The 19,467-nt window shown below is 49.8% G+C and overlaps 1 protein-coding gene and 1 non-coding gene across 3 annotated transcripts in view; both read left to right on the top strand.

The window, feature by feature from the left end:
• Positions 1-19,467, top strand: part of LARGE1 (LARGE xylosyl- and glucuronyltransferase 1) — a 604,219-nt gene that overhangs the window by 216,878 nt on the left and 367,874 nt on the right. The gene's annotated exons all lie outside the window — the stretch shown is intronic.
• On the top strand, positions 16,832-16,969 carry LOC125131884 (small nucleolar RNA SNORA76). Its single transcript, XR_007136063.1, has one exon. It is a non-coding gene; the product is annotated as a small nucleolar RNA SNORA76 (small nucleolar RNA).

A 19,467-nucleotide genomic window follows, 5' to 3' on the forward strand; every position in this document is an offset into this window, starting at 1 on the left:
AGTTCAGAACTCTTTTCCCCATAGACCACTTGATTCCACAGTCACTTTTACATAAAAATCTCCATCATACAAGTGGTCGCAAATAATGAAGCCCAGTTACATTGTTTAGTGGGCACCACGCTGCTGAATCCTCACTCCCTTCTGCCTCTGGTTTTGGTTCTGTTTTCCATCAAAATTTGCTTGGCCTTGACGCTCTGGATTTCTGGCTTCCTTTCACTCCCCTGGAAATTCCCCAGGCACTAGGGACCAAGCCAGTGCTCTGCCCAGGATCAGCAGTCTCGGAGGACCAGGCTCTTTCCGCAGCTCTTCAGCTTCAGGTGGCCCAGTTTTTCTGACCACCCATCTTCTGATGTGCCGCCAGATCACTCCAACCCACGGTGTCACTCTCTTCACCTCCTCTCCATACAGCACCCCGCAGGGGACAGTCGACTCTTAGGACAGGGTCCACTTCTGGATCTGTTCAGAGTGGCCCCTGTGCACTTGGGGTCCCTGGCCAGTTCCTTCTCTGACATCCTCCCTATCAACCTTGTCTAACTGCAGACCGTCTTCTCCAGCCTTGGACCTACAGGGAATTTTAAAAGCTCTCATATGTAGCATTGGCCCATTTCTGTGGTGTAAATTCTCCCACCGTTAGGCGTCTGCTCCAGCACCCCAGTGGAGCCAGGCTATCTGGAATGCCCTTCTCTCCTCTGCCCACCTCCATGATCCTTGGTTGTCTTTGAGACTTCTTTGAAATGATTGCTTCTTCCTGGATGACTTTCTTGACCAGTGCCCACCTGTCCCCTGGCTGGCAGAAGCTCCGTTTGCACATGCCCCCTTGTAAACACTGGTTATAAATAGCACTGACCAGACTGGCTCATGATTGCGGGTGCTTGGACATCCCCCTCCTGTTTTCTGTGCTCTGTGGGTGGGTGCCAGCTGTGTTTTGATTCATTTCTCTAACCCAGCACTAAGTACAAGGTCAAAGACATAGAAGATGTTCTACAAATGTTTGTCGAACGGAGGCGTGTTTTGACTTTAAAAGGACAACAACCTTTGTCTTAGTTCAAGAAGAGTGTTTCATAGTGAGGCAGGTTCTAATCTTGTCTATTTTAATTGCAAGACATAGAGATTTGAGCAGTCACATTTGAAGAGGGGGCTGGTTGTGTTGTTTATGAGACTTGGTTATGTGCTCAAAAACCTAGGAGCAGGAAGTATAGCTCAGTTTTTACCTGAAAATTTTGGAAGCTCAGCTTTTTCTTGCAGAAAGGAGAGGGCCGTAGGGTCTATCTAGCTTTGACTCCTTTGTCTCTCTTTGTCATCTTTTTCCTCTGACATTCTCATTCTCTTTCTCGTTCCCCCACCCCCTATGCTCTCCTCTGTGTCTGTCCATCCATGAGCTGCGTTCTTTTCCCCTCCGCGGTCCGGCTTTCTCTGTTCTGTCTTCTTTTGCACAACCCAATATGGTCTTCCAGCCCTGACTCCGTAGGCCCGTCAGCTTAGGCACCGACCACCAGTGAGAACTTCTCTGTGGATCTTCTTTAAAATTTCCATGAGGAGTTACCGTTGTGACTCAGTGGGTTACAAACCCAACTAGTATCCATGAGGATTTGGATTCAATCCCTGGCCTCGCTCAGGGGGTTAAGGATCTGGTGCTGCTGTGAGCTGTAGTGTAGGTTGCAGATGCAGCTCAGATCCCATGTTGTTGTGGCTGTGGTGTAGGCCGGCAGCTGCAGCTCCAATTTGACCCCTAGCCTGGGAACTTCCACATGCTGCAGGTGCAGCCCTAAAAAGCAAAAAAAAAAAAAAAAAATTAAATAATATCCATGAGAGGAGTTCCCTGATGGCTAGTAAGTTAAGGATCTGGCGTTGTCCCTGTTGTGGTATGGGTTTGATCTCTGGCCTAGGAATTTCTTCATGCCATGGGTGCAGCCAAAAAAAAAATCCATGAGCCACCATCTTGGATTGGGAATCCCTTGACTGGTGTAATCAGTGGAGGCGAGGGCAGAGTCAGGGTGGAACACAATGCAGTGATGGACCTGTCAAGGACATTCAGAAACCAGGGGCAATCCTAGGCTGGTTGAAGCTAAAAATGATGGCAGTTTGGAGTAGGGGCCGGGAAGGGTGGCCTGTTTATTTATTCTCAGTAAAATCATCATGGATCAGGAAGGAAAGAACACACCCCACTGATCACGTGGCCAGGCAGCTCTTTTTGGCTTATGTTGTTTTCACCCAATAACAGCCTAAGTCTATTAAAATAACCATGGCCACAGCTTCTGCAATTGCCCTGGGGCTTCCAGGCAACACATTAATTATCCTCAGTGTGAACAGATTTCCTCTAGAAAGCCTCCTGTCTATTTTCTTAGCCTCGTTCTGTGTCTTCCAATTTGTCCACCTCGTTCCCGTCGTAAGTCGGACACTGTCTTAGATGTTCCCCCAGCGTCAGCTTTGGCACTGCACGGCATTGTCTGGTGAGCCAGCTGTGGTTCCGATGGACTACACAGGAATCCTTGGCAGAGGAAGATGGGAGTTTGTTATGGTCTGCCTCTTAGATCCATAGCTCAAGGTATTGACATCCTGGGGCATTTGCTCTCTAGACACAATCAATCTGCTAATAAGGGACTGTGAACTGATGATGAATAATACCCCATTTGGCTTGATTGAAGGAGAGGAATTGATAGTACCTGGAATTGTCTGCAGTGCGGCAGAAAAGGTGGTCTACACTGCAGTCCTGTGATTGAGCCTCATTTTAAATCGCTTATATTTCCAAGTGTCTCAGGAATTTAGAGATTCGAAAGAGCTTTGCTTTAGAGCTGAGACGGAAGGAATAAGAGCAGAGTGATGACACACAAAAGGATGTCTCAGAAGTGGAAATTACTGGTGAATGGAGTGGGGAGACCCAGCACAGGAGGGCTGGTACAGGGATGGACAGCACAATTCTTTGGGACAAAGTGACTTTGGAGAAATACACTGGAAATGAATTTTAGGATATGGTTAAGTGGGTTTATGTATGGGTTTTTTAACCTTCGTGCTCTGTGCATTCAGTTTCTTTTTCCATGTGTTGTACCGGAGAGAGAAATCGGTGCCCATTGGTCTCGTTATTGCTTGGGATTGTTGACAAAATAAGTGCCTCTTGGGTCAGAGCCTTCTCTTATAATCCCTGGTGGAGAGCATCCCTGCTCCACTGAGGGTACCAGAGTATCCTGGAGTGGATGTGTTGGTCCTCAAAGGCTCCTCTGGCTTTTTCGGATTTCTGTAGGGTGGTCGTCAGACCCCAAGTGTGTGAATAGAGGAGAAGAATTGGGTCAGGAGAGCGTCTGGGGCCTTTGATACTGGAAGGAAAAATCCATAATCTGTGGTAGGGGCAGGAGGTTGACAAGATACTCTTCACAAGAGGCTCCAGATGGGAAATGGAGTGAAAGACCCTCGTAGAGTCAGTCAGAGGCACTCGCTGGGATGTCCCCCCGTGGCTCTAGGGCATTGTACCATTAGATGTGACCACAGAATACATGCATGGTCCACTGCGTGTGATGGGTGGGTGGGTGGATGAGTAAATGAAAAAGATGGAAAGAACATGACTTCTAAATGGAGCAACTTCCAGTCCTCTTGACGGAAGGTAACATACAGAGCTCAGAGGAGCGTCTTTTGTGTGTCACTTGGGAAACATTTCAGTCCTTGTAGTAGAAAAACCAACGAACAGTGGCTTAAAGAAGAGTGTTTGTCTTGCTGTGCAAGATCTTGGAGGTGGTTCCGCCATCCGTTGTGTGGCTCGATGACCTTGGCGGCTCCGCTGGTCGTTTGGTCCCCTCATATTTTGGCAATATGGTTGCAAGAACGCCAAGCCTCAGCAAATACTAAAAATCACCCCCTCCTCAACAGCCACTTTTTATTTATTTTTTATTTTAATTTTATTTTTTGCTTTTGGGGGCTGCACCTGTGGCATATGAAAGTTCCCAGGCTAGGGGTCAAATCAGAGCTACAGCTGCCAGCCTCCACCACAGTCACAGCAACGTGGGATATGAGCCACATCTGCGACCTACACCGTAGCTCACACCAATGCCCGATCCTTAACCCACTGAGCAAGGCCGGGGATCGAACCTGGATACTAGTGGGGTTCATTTCTGCTGAGCCACAGTGGGAACTCCACAGCCATGTTTTAAGAGGCTTGTGCTCTATCAACTGAGCTAGCCAGACATGCAACCACAGCCACTTTTTAAGCATTTGCCCCACGCCCCTGCCTATATTTCTTGTATTTGTAGCAAGTAACCTGTGGTAGAGGCTATATATATGTATTTTTTTTATCTTTTAAAGTTTTATTGAAATATGGTTAGTTTACAATGTTGTGAGAATTTATGCTGTATAACAAAGTGATTCAGTATATGTGTACAATATCCTTTCTCTCAGATTCTTTTCCCACATAATTATCACAGAATATTAAGTAGAGTTTCCCATGCTATATAGCAGCTCTCTGTTGGCCAATCATTCCATATAACTCAGTGTGCCTTTGCTAACCCCATACCCCCAGTCCACCTCTCCCATTGATATATATTTTTTGAACAAATGCACAGGTGTAGTAGCGTTGCCAGGTAAAATACAAGGCTCTTTATTAAATTTGAATTTCAGATAAATGCTTGATAATTTTTAGTAAAATATGTAGCAAATACTGTATAGGGTATGCTTACACTAAAAAGAAATGAGTTCATCTGAAATTCAAATCTAACTGGGTCTACTATAGTTTTCTCCTATATCTGACAACCCTATGGCATAGGAGTGATATTTGGAAAGAGATTTGAAGGTTTGCCTCTTTTTCAAACAGTGAGGGCTACCTGTTTTAATCATTCCTAAGCATATGGGATGAGGTGGAAATTTGAGCATAGACTGTGCAAAGAGTTGAAACAATTTATCTAGAGGGAAACATGAAATTGGAAATAGTAGTTAGTGCTGGAGAATTAACTCAAAATTAAATAAATTGTGGATGTTTTGTAACTCCTTAAAGAGATTTCTTCCTGCTGGTTTCAGAGCAGTGAACAGAAAGCCCACTGCCAGCTGGAACCCACAGTGGATCAGCCTGGGGTTCTTTGCTCAGTGACATGTGTCTGTGATCACAGGCAAGATCTGAGCCGTGTCTGAAAGAAGAGCAACGTTAGCCTGGCATGTCCGATGCCACCGGAATTGCAGATGGGGGTCTGATCTGCGATCCTTGCCTCATGTCACCAGAAGGGGGAGTTGGGGAGAGAGAATTCTGAACCTGGAACTTGTTTCAAATGCAAATTCCCAGACTCCACTCCAGACCTTCTGCAGCAGGTGCCTTGCGGGGGGGCGGGGGGGGGGCGGTGTTCTTACGTGTTAGCCAGCCCTCAAGGTGGCTCTGATGCCCACTTAAGTTTAAGAGCTTTATTCTAGTGCAGGAGCCATGGAAGAAGGTTTGCCTTGTGGTTCAGAAAAAGGGCCATTGGCCATGGGGGGAGGGGGGGCGGATGGGAGCACAGCTGGCCTGGAGAGTTCCCTCAGAGACTAGAGAATTGCCCAGGCATTGCCCCAGGATCTGGCTACCAGCCTGCCCTTAGGAACATTAACACAAAGAAGCAGGATGGCAAGGGATGGCTTGTGCCTCCAGGGAGGAGTGGCGAGGGCTCCCTGGATGGTGGGATGGCTCCTGTTGATGTGAAGGTGGGAAAGCCCTGGGTGATAGGTAGGTACCTGGGCTCCAGCCTGACCTGGCCAGGAACTCACTGGCCGGTTGCTTGTTCTTCTCCTGACCTCACTTTTGACGGTGTCAGCTGAGGGCTTCAGAGGAACAGCCAGCTCTGATTCTTAGCCCAGGCTTCTCACGCGGAAGAGGGAGAGCGTGGAAGGTGCTTCTTCCCACCAGTGGAGCATGACTCTCAGGTCTCCTTGCTTCCCATCCAGGCTCCTTCCTCTCCGTAGCGTTGCCCTTATTTCTCTCCCCGACTTTGCAAACAGGTCCTTCTGGGAGGGGGCCAGCTGAGGACCTGAGAGGGGCTGCTGCCTATGACTTAAATGCCCCAGGATGGCCTGGAGTAAGTCGGGCCGGAGACCCTGGAGGACTTCAGAACTGGGGGGCAGACGAGGGGATGCTGGATGAGCAAATGAACCTGCCGAGCCCAGACTCAGCAGGGCGTGGTGATGAAACGAGAGAAGGTTAGGCCAGGCCTTACTCACACCACCTGTCACCCGTGTGCCTCTTCCGAGGCCCACGTTCAGGACACGTGAGGTAGCCACCCCGCATTCTTCCACAATCTGAGGTCTCATTGGTTGGAATTCAGGATGCCCAGGAGGGCCAGGGTGACGTTTGATGGGTTCAAGAGTTGCATATGGCTGGTTGGTCCGTCTCGGAGGGGCCGACGGGAGGCTTCTATGGGGACAAGCTGGATGGCAATTTGAGATGATGCCACGGTCCATCTTACCTGTGGACACTGCAGATCACTTGCCCAGTTCTCTTGTTCTTCTTGTCTCATGCTGGTTACCCAGGTACGCTTGTGTTGTACTTCTAACTTGAGCATTTATGTGATCAAAGCGTTTGTTGCTTGTCTGTATCTCCAGTGTATCGTGTGGTTCTCTCTTATCTCCATTCTGACTTTGCCTGTTTGCTCCTATGAAGTAGGTATCATTCTTTGCCCCCAGATGAGGCCACAGGCTTGGCGAGGGGAGGGGTCTGTGCCCAAGAATGCACAGACAAAGGGGCCACCATTTGAACTAGCTTGTCTGACTCCAGAGCCGAAAGAAATTTTTCCAGGCACAGATCAATTTTTTTCATGTCTTTGCAGTTGGGTGATCACAGGATAGACCAGGGAGCCTACTCCTGGCCTGTCTGTCATCAGAGTGACATTGCCATAGTTTCCAGCTGTCTGAGCCAGCTTAGCAGAAAGGCAGGAGGCAGGCCCCTCTTGCCTGGACCGGTGGGCAGGGTGGTCCTGTTCATCGTTATTGATGGGGGGAGAGGGGGGAAGGGATGAGTCCATATGTCTCTGTAGACAGATACATGGATTTGCCATTTATGACTTAACACAGTGCGTACCTGGGAAGGGTGGGAAAGCCTAAAGCAAAACCACCAACTAGATTATTAGAGAACTGTCCGATAAATAAAAGGCCAGAATTCCCCAAGATCAGCGGCATCTTGGGAGTGCTGGGACGCAGGTTCCATCCCCAGCTCGGCACAGTGGGTTAAGGACCCAGCATTGCCACAGCTGCAGCTTAGGTTGCAACTGCGGCTCGGATCTGATCCCTGGCCAGGGAACTCCCTGTGCTGCAGGGTGGCCAGGAAAGAAACAAAAAGGAGAAAAGGAAAGAAATGCCAACCTGGTTTACTGGGTCCAGCTGTGTGTGTGCTGGCTGGTGTGTTTAAAAATACCCCCCCCCCAGTAACTATAGTATTGAGTGAACCCCAAACTGTAATTGACATGCTTCCAAAAGCCAGTCCCCTGCATGTCTATCCCACTGGAGGCGCAGCCGAGGTGGGAGGTTCTTAGAGAAAAGCTGTTTGGAGATGATACATTTTAATGTGGTTCCAGAAGGAAGTGGAGATGGCCCTGTCGTTTTTCTTTATCCAGTTCAGGGGAGGCAGGGACGGCTGGAACCTTTTTTAAAACCAACTCCATCCATTTCTTTAATGATGATCTGAACAGCTAACCCTTCTGGGACTATTATGTGTAATTGTTCTCTAAGCTGTATCCATTTTCCCTGGTCTGTGGATAAATGGAGACCCCTCCTCCTCTTTAAATAAAACTGATTAGTTATAAGGAAATTGATATGAAATGAAGCTCCGAGCTTCTTAGCACATCTCAGCCCTCAAGTGATGTGATTTTTCTCGCAGGATGGAGAGGTTCATAAAGGGGAGTTTTTTGAGGACAAACACAGAACGGATTAGCCATGGGGACAAGTGGTTTAGGCGGCTGTAAATGAGTAGCTGGCCCTGTCACCATCACCAGATATTCCTGACACACCTTCTGTGAGTGCAGCTGCCACACAAGGCAGATTCCTGAAGGCCCTAGAGTCTATGCCTTAGGAATATAATTTTAATTTGTCTCTGATTGAGGCTGCTGAGGAAGGCTGGGGGCCAAGGGTACTGGCTCTTCCCTTCCCATGCCTGTTATTGCCTCTGCTTCCCTTTCTTGTCTAGGATGTTAGCTTTTCTTGCTGGCCTCAGTAGGATGTATCGTACCTATTCATCTGTGTACACACAGACACACACACACACTCTCTCTCTTTCCCTCCACCCCTCCATCCCTCTCTCTACCCCTCTACCCCTGTACTCCTTCATCCCTCCCATCATCCATCTATCCCTCTCTTCATCCTTCCCTCCCTTCATCCCCTTCTCCATCCTTCTCTTCTCCACCCTTCACCTTCCTCTCTATCCCTTCAGTCCTCTCTTCACCCCTCTATTTTTCTATCCCTCCACCCCTCTCTCCACCCCTCTCTCCATCACTTTCTCCATCTTTATCCCTCCATCCCTCCCTCCATCCCTCTCTCAACTGTTTGACTCTGATTACTCTTGGTTTCCTCCAGTCCTCCACCTGTTTCTTGCTGTCCCTTGACCACACTTGGAACCAAGTTAAGATCTCCCAACATTTTTCCAGCATCACTGGGGTGGAGTGTGTAGCTCACCTCGTTGCGCAAGGTTGGACTGTCATTCTGCTGTGCCCCATCGTCAGCGGGTCCCCTGGCCTCAGTGAACACTCCCCTTGAAAACCTCAGATCCCACGAACCCCCTGATCCTGCCTATGTCAAAACTGCTGGGATGCTGAGGGAAGGGGCCGTTTCTCCAGCTCAGGCTGGCATTCGTACTGGTGCAAAATCATTCCTGTCCAGTGTTAGGCCTGGCATCCAGATTCCTGGCTTCCCTACCAAGGTGGCATCTGCCATCTTACTCTTCACTGCAAGAGGTTGAATGGGGTAGTGGGAGTGGTTAAAGCTCTTTAGAGTCAAACCAGCTGGGGTTGGCTCTTGGCATTGGCTTCTGCTGGTTGGGTAATTTGGGATATGTTACTATACTTCGTGGACCTCAACTACCTCCATCTAAAAAAATGGTGCACCACTAAATATTCGACAAGCATGAGCTCCTAGCTTTATTTTGTGAAATCTGGCAGAAGCAGCTTTTATTTTAAACCCACATTTTTGCTTGCTTTCCCCTCCTCTGTGCTCTTCTCTCTCTGTCTGGTCTCAGGGGCGTTGCTGCGCATATCATTTGGCTAGAGGCAGCACATAGTTTTTCTAAACAGTACCATATGGATTAGTCTACTATGGGCAACTTACTTTACTTCTCTACAGCAAGATGATCAATCCCATTCCTGGTTTCCAGAGCCTTCCTCAGACTTTTATCTCATTCAATATTTATGGACACATTTAAATGAAAGTGGGAAGAATTTGGATGGAGCCTGGTGTAGCAACGTATTGTAACACAGGGGTTGGGACCCTTCAGACACATCAGTCCAGTCTGCTCTTGGAGTCTAAGCGTCTGTCCTCCTCCTCCTGCTGCAGCTATGTCCATCTGTCCCTCTGTGCCTCCATCCTTCCGTCCTTCCATCCCTCTGTGCCTCCATCCCTCTCTGTCCCTCTGTGCCTTCATCCTTCCGTCCTTCCATCCCTCTGTCCCTCCATCCCTCCCTGTCCTTCTGTCCCTCCATTCTTCCATCCTTCAGTCCCAGCATATGACAGATTTGGGAGTGCCAAGGCTACACCTTGCTCTGTGCCACCGCTGCCTTAGCAGAGACTCCTTTCTGTCTTCCACGCGCGTCTCCTTGTCCCCCTCGTGAAACTGCCACACCTCTGAGGAATGAAGTTGGAGTCAGAGGTTTCTCCTCCTGGTAACCTCTCTGGTGATACCATGAGCACACCCATGTCTGCTCAGTGCCTAGCACCGTCCCTCATACACAGTCAGGACTCAATAAATGGTGAATGAACGACTTCCTAAAACAAAGGTTTGGAACCCTTGTTTGCTATCAAAGGTTTTTTTCCCAGTTCTGTTATGTGTTGCTTTGGACATGTCTAAAAGTTATCAGTGGTATGTTGAGGCAAACGTGCCAGGACATTGCTGGAGCAGTGACCTCCTGCCGAAACGGGTCCCTGGTTTGCAAGAACTTTTCTGGCCTTTCCTCACCGCCCTTGAATCACTGTGCCTGCCATGGGGGCCACCTTCCTGGATTCATTCTACTCCCATCGGAGCAGTGCAGGTGGAATGCTATTAATTCCTCAGAAAGCCCTTGTTTCATTTTATTCCTCTGCTCAGGATAATTGATTGGGTTTCTGGGGGCCGTTGTGTCCGGTCTAAAGGCCTCAGTTGAAAGGACCGTTCACGGTCCCCAGGAACCCCCTGCACCTGTGGTCGTGCGGTCCATCTTCCTTCTCCAAGTGGCCCACCTCCTTTTTTGTCCCTTTCCCCATTTCACATGGCATGGCTTCTGGGCCTTTCATTTGTGCCACTCTTCTTCTTAACTTGCTCAACACCCTGGTCCGTCCACGTCCATGGTCGTCTGTTAGACCCAGACCCAGCTCTCACTTAGGGCCCAAGGCCAAGGTTTCCAGTTTTGGTTTCCCATTTGATTCTTTGATTTACTGACGGGTCTCTTCTCTCTTGAGAAGAGACTTTAAAATCCTTACCCTCCACTGGTCACTAGGCATTCCTTAGAAGCTAAACACATATCTATATAATTTGTATGATCTTTTTCTACATTCTTGAATATCTTTTATCTCCTTGAATTCATCATAAATACCTTGCTGTCATGAGCTTTTGTCTTCGGCTTCTTTGGCAACTGTCCATGGTAGTTCTTTGCTTATAGAGTTACTTGAACAGACATTCATTGAAAGGCAGTGGCTTTTTTTTTTTTTTTTGGTCTTTTGTCTTTGTTGTTGTTGTTGTTGCTATTTCTTGGGCTGCTCCCGTGGCATATGGAGGTTTCCAGGCTAGGGGTCGAATCGGAGCTGTAGCCACCGGCCTACGCCAGAGCCACAGCAACGCGGGATCCGAGCCGCGTCTGCAACCTACACCACAGCTCACGGCAACGCCGGATCGTTAACCCACTGAGCAAGGGCAGGGACCGAACCCGCAACCTCATGGTTCCTAGTCGGATTCGTTAACCACTGCGCCATGACGGGAACTCCGAGTGGCATTTTTGAAAGTAGGAGCATAGGCCATGGAGACAGTGGGTTTAAATAATGATGGTGACGTTTTCCCTGTTTTTCCCACCCAGCGAGGATCTGGCAAGAGAAGGAGACCATCAAAGTAGTGTTGGGATTAATTCTAAAGGCAGAGTTTCACTTGTCCTGGGGCTCTCCATCCTTCTGTACCTGGATGAGGGCCGTTATCCTCAGGGGCACTTCTGTTTCCGCTGGTGATGCTGCCGTGACACGCTGGCCGGGTGGGAGGAAGATGGACTCTAGGAGGAAAGGTACTGTCCAGGCCTGATGCAGTCCTCAGCCGTCAAGCCACAGTCCTGGTGTTCCCCCCTCCTGCCGCAGCAGAAGCACTGAATTTAAAACTAGGGGGGGGGTCTTTTGAGGATGCCATGATTACTCCATCCAGTCATACATGCATTCACGCATTCAGCAAATATTTATTGGCAAACTGCTTCGTGCAAGGTTTTCCGCTAGGTACCATCAAGAGGCTCCCAGGAAGCATGAAATCCAATTTGGAAAATAGGCATCCATCAGAAGGGGGCTCTCTCAGTGCTGTCGTGATTCTGCAGTTGAATGACCTGCAAAGCCGCTTTTAAAAAATCTGCATTGTGAGGGAGAATGGGTAGCTTAGCACAATCAAGGTGTCTGGACAACTCAGAATAGAGGACATGGAGTTGTGATGATGGGTGGTGACTGGCTCAACCCAGGGCAGGTTTCATCTAAGGACCTTGGCATGCTCCATGCAAACAACTACCGGGGCTAAAATGAACTAGAACCCAGATGGGAGTCCCAGTGTCATGCTTTTTAGATCTGGGACCCTCTGGTAAGCCACGTAACCTTCCTGAGTACAGGTCCGCAGCAGCTCTTGGAGCAGAAGGATCATGATTTTAGGGTCTTGGAAATATGGATCCTAGGTCTGGCACAAACAATGGTGTGGCTTTGGAGAAGTTGTTTGCTTCCTGTGTGTCTCGTGTTCCTCGGTGGTATGAAAGATGGTCATGACTTTGATGGGTTGAACTGTCTCCCTCAAAATCCTTATGTTGAATCTTAACCCTCAGTATCTCAGACTATAACTGCCTTTGGAAATGGGGCCTGGAAAGAGGTAATGAAGGTAGAATGAGGTCGTGCCCAGGATGGCTATTGTCTGGTATGGACAGTATAACTGTCCTAAGCCAGTATGGCTGTTGTCCTTTTAAGAAGAGGAGATTGGGGGAGTTCCCATTGTGGCTCAGTGGAAACGAATCTGACTAGCATCCATGAGGACGCGGGTTTGATTCCCGGCCTTGCTCAGTGGGTTAAGGATTTGGTGTTGCCATGGGTTGGGGTGTAGGTTGCAGATGTGGCTCAGATCTGGTGTTGCTGTGGCTGTGGTTTAGGCTGGCAGCTGTAGCTCTGATTACACCCCTAGCCTGGAAACTTCATATGCCATGGGTGCGGCCCTAAAAAGACAAAAAAGAGAAAAAGAAAAAAAAAAGAGGAGGTGATTGGGACACAGCCACAGACAGAGGAAGGACCCCATGAAGATGTAGAGAGAAGGCGGCCGTCTCCAAGCCAAAGAGGGAGGCCTCAGAAGAAACCAACCCTGCTGACACCTTGATCTGAAGCTTCCAGCCTCCAGAGCTGTGAGAAAATTTCTGTTGTTTAATCCACTCTGTGGGCCATGGTTCTGGCAGCCCTAGAAACCGGCTACAAGGGCAGTCCCCTGCAGAGATGCAGTGGCTCATGGGGCATGAAATAGGATGTCTAGTTTGAGGTGTGTGGCACCTGGCTGGCATCTTGTTGAGGCCAAGTAAAAAGAGGTTCAGGCCAGCGTCTCCATTCAGGTCTATCTGTCCATGGTCACTACCCCCGTCCCTTTCTGTGGTGCTTTTCCTGGTGGACAGACTCAGTCTGGGACACCTTCATGTTCCTCGGGTTCCCTCTCTACCCACCCACTTAATCTAATCTTATCTATCTATCTAACCTAATCTATCCTATCTATCTATCTATCTGTCTGTCTGTCTGTCTATCTTTTTAGGGGTGCACATTAGGCATACGGAAGTTCCTGGGCTAGGGGTCAAATCAGAGCCATAGCATAGCTGCAGTCCTGCAGCATAGCTGCAGTCGATCCAAGATGCATCTACAGCCTGTGCCACAGCTCATGGCAACACCTGATCCTTAACCCACTGAGCAAGCCCAGAGATCGAACCCACATCGTCATGGATACTAATCAGGTTCTTAACCCTTTGAGCCACACCAGGAGCTCCCCTGGTTCCTTTTTAGATGATCTGGCAGCCCCCCCAGAGTGTCAGCAGCTTCTCTTCAGTGTGCGGAGGCTGGTCCCCCAGCAGGGCCAGGCTCTGTGGGAAGCCCCCTTTTCTCCTCCAGGCCACATGGTTGATGGATCCTGAGCTCTCCATCCTGGGAAACAGTCAAAGCAGTTTTCTAGAAGAGTCCCACGGGGTGGGCCATATTCGGGGCCTTGTCATTCTCTGCCCCTCAGATATCGTCAGCCTGGTTGCGTGTCTCTACCTCTCAGAGACCTTGGCACAGTCCAAGGTCACACCTCAGTCCAGCTGGCACAGCTGCCCAAATGTCCATTGGCCAAGTCTCCGCACGGTGATTCTGCAGATGTTTTCAGAGCTAAGGATGCGTTGGTTCCATGTCTGTGGCTTTCTCAGACATGCTCACCATGGTTGATTTGTGTGGAGGTACTTGCCCAAGGCCTGCACAACGCCTCCTAAAATCCCAACGGTGACATCAGCCGCTTGGGTGTGCGGGGGAGCTGATGGGAGGCGGCTCCATCTGGAAACTAAAAAGAGAAACACAGCCCTCCTCCTTTACCTCCCCCGGACTTTCCTGCATCTTTGCAGGTAGACAGGGCCAAGTAGGGAATTTACAAATTGCCACCCTTTCCCCTCCAAGCAGCTTGAGGTTTTAAAAAAAGTTCCTTTGATTCCAAAGAACTGGGAGCAGAGAATACGTTGGACCAGGAAGCCAGAGCTTTTGAAGAGAGGCAGGGTGGGGGCAGGTTGGAGGAGGGGAGGGCTCGTGGCTGCATACGTGCCCCGAGGCCTAGGGGCTAGGAAAATCTCGGCTGTATGCTGCTCATGTAGCAGTAAACCCCAGCAAGAGGCATGCGATAACTGTGTCCAGCTGTTAACACCTGGAGACGCCTTCAGTTACAATGAAAAGAATATCTCTGGCAAGCCAAACCTGCCTTTCTGAATCTTGTTATGTTAGCTCGAATGCTTTCCCTACTCACCTGGGCATTCTCTGTATTTTATGCAAGGAGACATGGTACAATGATCAGGCTGCTGATGCTGGGGGTGGGGGGCAGAGGTGGTCCCGGGAGGTCTCCTGTGAGCAGTTGGCAGGAGGATGACAAGGAGAAAGGCACCCCCAGCTCGTGTCAGGACAGCAAGGAAGGGAAGTGCTGTGGCTTCCCCCTTCTCCCTCCCCTTTCTTTATTCAGCACATGATTCGGCTGGAAGGGGTCTCATGTGCCAATTCTGTCTGTCCTGGAGGTGATGGATTTCTTCTTCAGGCGGCTTTCAAGCTGCCATATTACTGCCCCGTGAACTGGGCTGGGATCTTGAAGAATCGTGATGGTGGCTGCATGAGGACAAAACCGGGCCAATCTGTGGGTTTATGCCTGTGCATTTTGAGGAAGAGCACTTCTCAGGTGGTGGGTTAGCTGTGCAGGTGATGTGGGATCCAGGAAACTCTTATCTTGATTTGACAAATCCTTTCTTCAAAGCTATTCAATCATTCTTGGCTAAGCATCCCCCCACCCCCTCCAGAATTGCATCTCGTTGTTCAATAATTTTATCAGTGTTCATGAGGCCAAGACTGACTTGCCCCGGGTCACATCTTGGGTTATCGGCAGAGCTGGGACTCGAACCTGTGGCTCCTTTCCCAGCGTGATGCTCTTTCTGCCTATAGGCAGCTACTGCTGTTGCTTTCTGGAGTCCCTTCCTTTCTACTCCTGCCTCTGCGCTGCAGAGGGTGCCCTTGAGAGGAAGCCTTCCCCTTCTCCCCCAGGGCTCTGATGAGAAGACCCCTCTTAGCCTTTGGAGACCTGAGCCCGGATGTGGGCCGGTCCTTCTGACTCTCGTTTGCTGTAGTGGGAAGCGGCCCTCCGAAGGGAAAGCTGTGCACGCGTATGCAGCCAGTCGGATGGCGTTGCAGTAAACGCAGCTCTGATCAAACCGCACACGGCCAGCACATCTGCGGGAAGCCAAACCAAAGTACAGAGCTGATTGTGTTCACCCCTTTGTCTAGAGACACTGTCGCCCTCACCGCCTGCCTGCCTGCCCGCCCGCTGGGTGTTGGTAGCTTTTGGGACAGCCTGGCGTGGCCGCGGCACGTGTAGGTTTGGGAAAGAGCCTCGTGTTCAAATCCATTTATTAGTTGATGGATGTATTTTGCATTTATAGTCTGGACGACTCTGGAGGGAAGTCCCTTTTCTGAGCATCACTCCTTTTCATCTCTGCTCTGGGCCTATTGATGCCTCGCTCATAGATTTTGAGAGTTGCGATAATAGATGAAGGTAAAGTGCTTTGCAAGATGCCTCACACGCATCAGCATTCCGGAGCAGGCCGGGCGTCCTCATCAGCAACATCATCGTTATCGCTGCCTCATTGACTTGGACGGATGGGGGAGCGCGTGTCATAAGAGCCGGTCCAGAGCCTGGCCTGTGGTTGTCCTCAGTAAACGGGCGCTGTCGGAAGAGTGCGGGAAAGCTCAGAGCTGAGTGATCCTGCAGATGCAGCAGACCTGGAGGGATCTGGGACTTTAAACGTTCCTTTCCCAGCCCCCTCTCAGAAGAACTGTCTTGGAGTTCTCTAGTGGCCCAGCAGGTTAAGGATCCCGTGTTGTCCCTGCAGCGGTCTGGGTCTCCGCTGAGGCGTGGGTTCGGTCCCTGGCCCAGGAACTTCCATGTGCAGAGGGCGCAGCCAAAAAAAGAACTGTGTTGCCGGGGGCCGTCACTTTGTTTTTTATGACCTCACTTTCCCCATCAATCAAATGAGGCCACCTGAGCACTGGGGGATACTGAAAAAGAGGATAGAAGGGAGGTGCCTAGCCTGGTGCGGGAATGAAGCCCAGCCCCGACTCCTTCAGTGACTGTGGGATTGGAATTGCTGGTTGTTAACATCAACATGGTTCTTTCTGGAGAGTAAACTGCCAAGTTCATCAGGAGAAGTATAAATTGCACACTTAGCCTTTAACTCAGTGATTCTATTCTTAGGAATGTGCTGGCCCCAAATATAGATTCTAAAAGCAAAGATGGAGCTGGGTAGGATAGAGCCTGTCCGTTTCATAGCAGTGTCATTTGAAACAGCTCAAATGGGAGTTCCCTGGTGGTGCAGTGGGTTAAGGACCCAGTGTGGTCACTGCTGTGGCCTGGGTTTGATCCCTGGCCTGGGAGCAAGCCAAAAAACGAACAAACAAACCCCAGCTCAGATGAAAGGCTACACATGTGCCCCAATGTTGGCAGGCTTCTTGGGTGTTTTAATGCCACAGAGCCCCCTCTGTGACTCTGGGGGGTGTCAGATACGTGGGGATCATACCTGTCTTTCCGTTTGTTGGGAGCGAGGTGACTGGTGGTATGAAGGCAGTGACCTGCTATTTGAACTGAAGTCCAGAGTGGGCTAGTGATTTTTTGCAGTTGGCTTTTCCGTCCGTTGAAGTGGGGTTCATTGCTCCACGTGGGTCCCCTGCTTTGCCCACAGCAAAGGCACTGCCTTGGAACCTCTGCAGTGCCTGCCCCGTGGCTTCAGGGCTCCAGTAGCCATGCCAGAGCAGACCCAGCTTGTTCTGATCCGGGGCTGCTTAGACGCCACCTGAGGGATTCCTTTGGCAGCAAGTGACATTCGGCAAAGGGCATGGCTGGCAGGCCCGGGAGATGTGGGCATTGTAGGGAGGATGGGATGCATGAAGAGGGTGGGGAGGGCAGGGAGCCTGGGGGTGGCTGGGGATGTACGTGTAACTGGTGTAAAGGCCCTTTTGCACACGGGTAGACCCTGGGCAGAGGCCTGCGGGGAGCAGGTCAAGTGGATGGTTTCCTGTCTGGTCTCCGTGATGGGCCTTGTCCTGGAGGAATGGCACTGAGCCGCATGAGACCCAAGGACCCCCTCTGGCACCTTGAATGTGCCCAGAAGTGGGATGATCATCCTTCCTGGGAGAAGCCACTGAGGCTGGGTGCACAAAGCTTTTGGCCCCAAGGGAGCCCTCACTGTGCCCGTTGCCTTCTCCCTTCCTAGAGGTGTGTGTGTTGTGGGGAGGGGACATTTATTTGAGCACATGGAACTTTTTAGACCTACGGTAATCACCTGGCTAGAATTTTGGGTGGGGGGAGCTCCCAAGCCTCAGTACAGTCCAGCCATCTGCTCGTACGTCCCGATCCCTGATTGCGGCTCTGCAAATACACATCTACATCTTGGGGCTCCTTTGAATGGAACTGGGGGGCGGGAGCTGGAAATAGTTCCATCTATCCGTTGGTTATTCCTCCTTTTCCTAAAGTCATTGGAGTCTATGATAATAGAAACGAGAGTCAATAAAATGGCCAAGAATTAAGACCTAGAAGTCTGGCCACCCGGTGCTTTAGTGACCTTTTTCTATGCTCCCTCTGCCTAATATCCTTTATGGGCAGCCCCACCTCCAGGACAACAAGGCAATTCTGGTACACAACCCCTTTCATGATTTGGCCTGGGGCTTGCCTTCCCAGCTGGTTCCACTTTTCTGACACTGCTTTAACATTCTGGAAGATGTTCCTCGGACATTGTACACATATCAGTTTCCTACTGCTGCTATAACAAGTTACCCCAACTTAGCAGTTGAAAATACAGATCTATTCTTTTATATGACTCGAGGTCAGAAGTCCAGTATCAGTCTCTCCGGGCTAACGTGGTGATGTTGGCAAGGCTGGTTCCTTCTGGAAGCTCAGAAGGGAGAATCCATTGGTTCCCCCCCCCCGCCCCTTTTCTTTAAGCTCCAAGTAGTTTCCTACATTGTTCAGCTTGTGGCCCGTTCCTCCATCTGCAGAGTGCATTTCTCCAGTCTCTGCTTCTGTTGTCTCAGTGGCTTTTTCACTGATGCTGACTCTTCCTGCCTCTCTCTTGTGAAAAAGGATTGTGGGATTATATCAGGTCCAACCAGATAATCCAGGATCATCTCCCAACCTCAAAATTTGTAATCATACCTACGAAAATCCCTTTGGCCATTTAATGTACCATGCACAAATTCCAGGAATTAGCCCTTGAGCATCTTTGGGGACTGGTATTCAGTCCACCCTGATGTGTTCCTGGTCTTTGTACCTCATGCTCTTGCTGCCTGAGGTTGCTTTCCCTCCCTCCTCTTCTGGGCGAACTCCTATTTACCCTTCAGAACCCAGCCTCAGCATCTTCTCTGTAAGAAGACTTCCTCGGACCACCTCCCCCTCCTGGCCCATCCATTGGGTGATGTGCTTTTCTTCCTTGCTTACCTAACATCTTGAGCCTGGACCCTTAGTAGTACGAGCCTACCCTGTGTCATAGCTGTGGGTTTGCCTGCCCTGCAGTTGGGGCCTGCATTGTAATCACCTTCTTATCCCTACCACCTAGACCCATGGTTGGACTTGTAAGCACTGGCTAATGGATGCTCAGGAAAATGGGGACCAGGGTAGGAGGCCACCTCCCACCTTGAAGACATCCCACGGAGAATCCCTTTGCCCCAATTTCCACGCAGCCCTGTTGGCCTGGAATTGCAGTTCCTCCTGTGAACTCAAGTCCTTTGGGCATCAGCCTGTCAGAGTCCCATGTTTTCCTGTCCCTTCAGCTGTCTGATTCCATCTTCGTTGGGCCGCAGTAGATTAGCCTGAGTAAAAGTAAAGAGACAATTTCCTATTACCATTTATATTGCTTTTCTTTTCTATTTCTTGGCAAGGCTTTGAGGACTGGGGTGGCTGCAGAAAATTGTTCTTTTATCTTAATCACATCCCTGTAGGGGGCTGGATCAGGGCTGTTTGCTGGGCTGTGGAGAAGAGGGACTGTGTTGGACTCATGAGCCTGGGAAATATTAAGGCACAGAGGTCAATGCGAGAACTGTTAAGTTCAGTTCAATAGATGGTTTATTGAGTACCCACTGCATGTCTGTGTGCTCCCATGCTGGGGTTCAGTATCCAGGATTAATGTCTAGTGTTTATTTAGTGGTTATTATATGCCAATCATCATTCCAAATGCTTTAATTGTATTACCTTGATTTTGTAGAACTGCCCTGTGACACAGAAGTCCCATTATTATCTGAGTTTTACAGATGAAGCACCTGAGGCAGAGAGAGTTTGCCTTTTAAAGTTTCACTCTCATCACCCTCTAATAAATGGCTTGGTCTCAGGAG

The sequence above is a fragment of the Phacochoerus africanus genome, chromosome 7 (genome assembly GCF_016906955.1).
Source record: "Phacochoerus africanus isolate WHEZ1 chromosome 7, ROS_Pafr_v1, whole genome shotgun sequence".
NCBI lineage: Eukaryota > Metazoa > Chordata > Mammalia > Artiodactyla > Suidae > Phacochoerus > Phacochoerus africanus.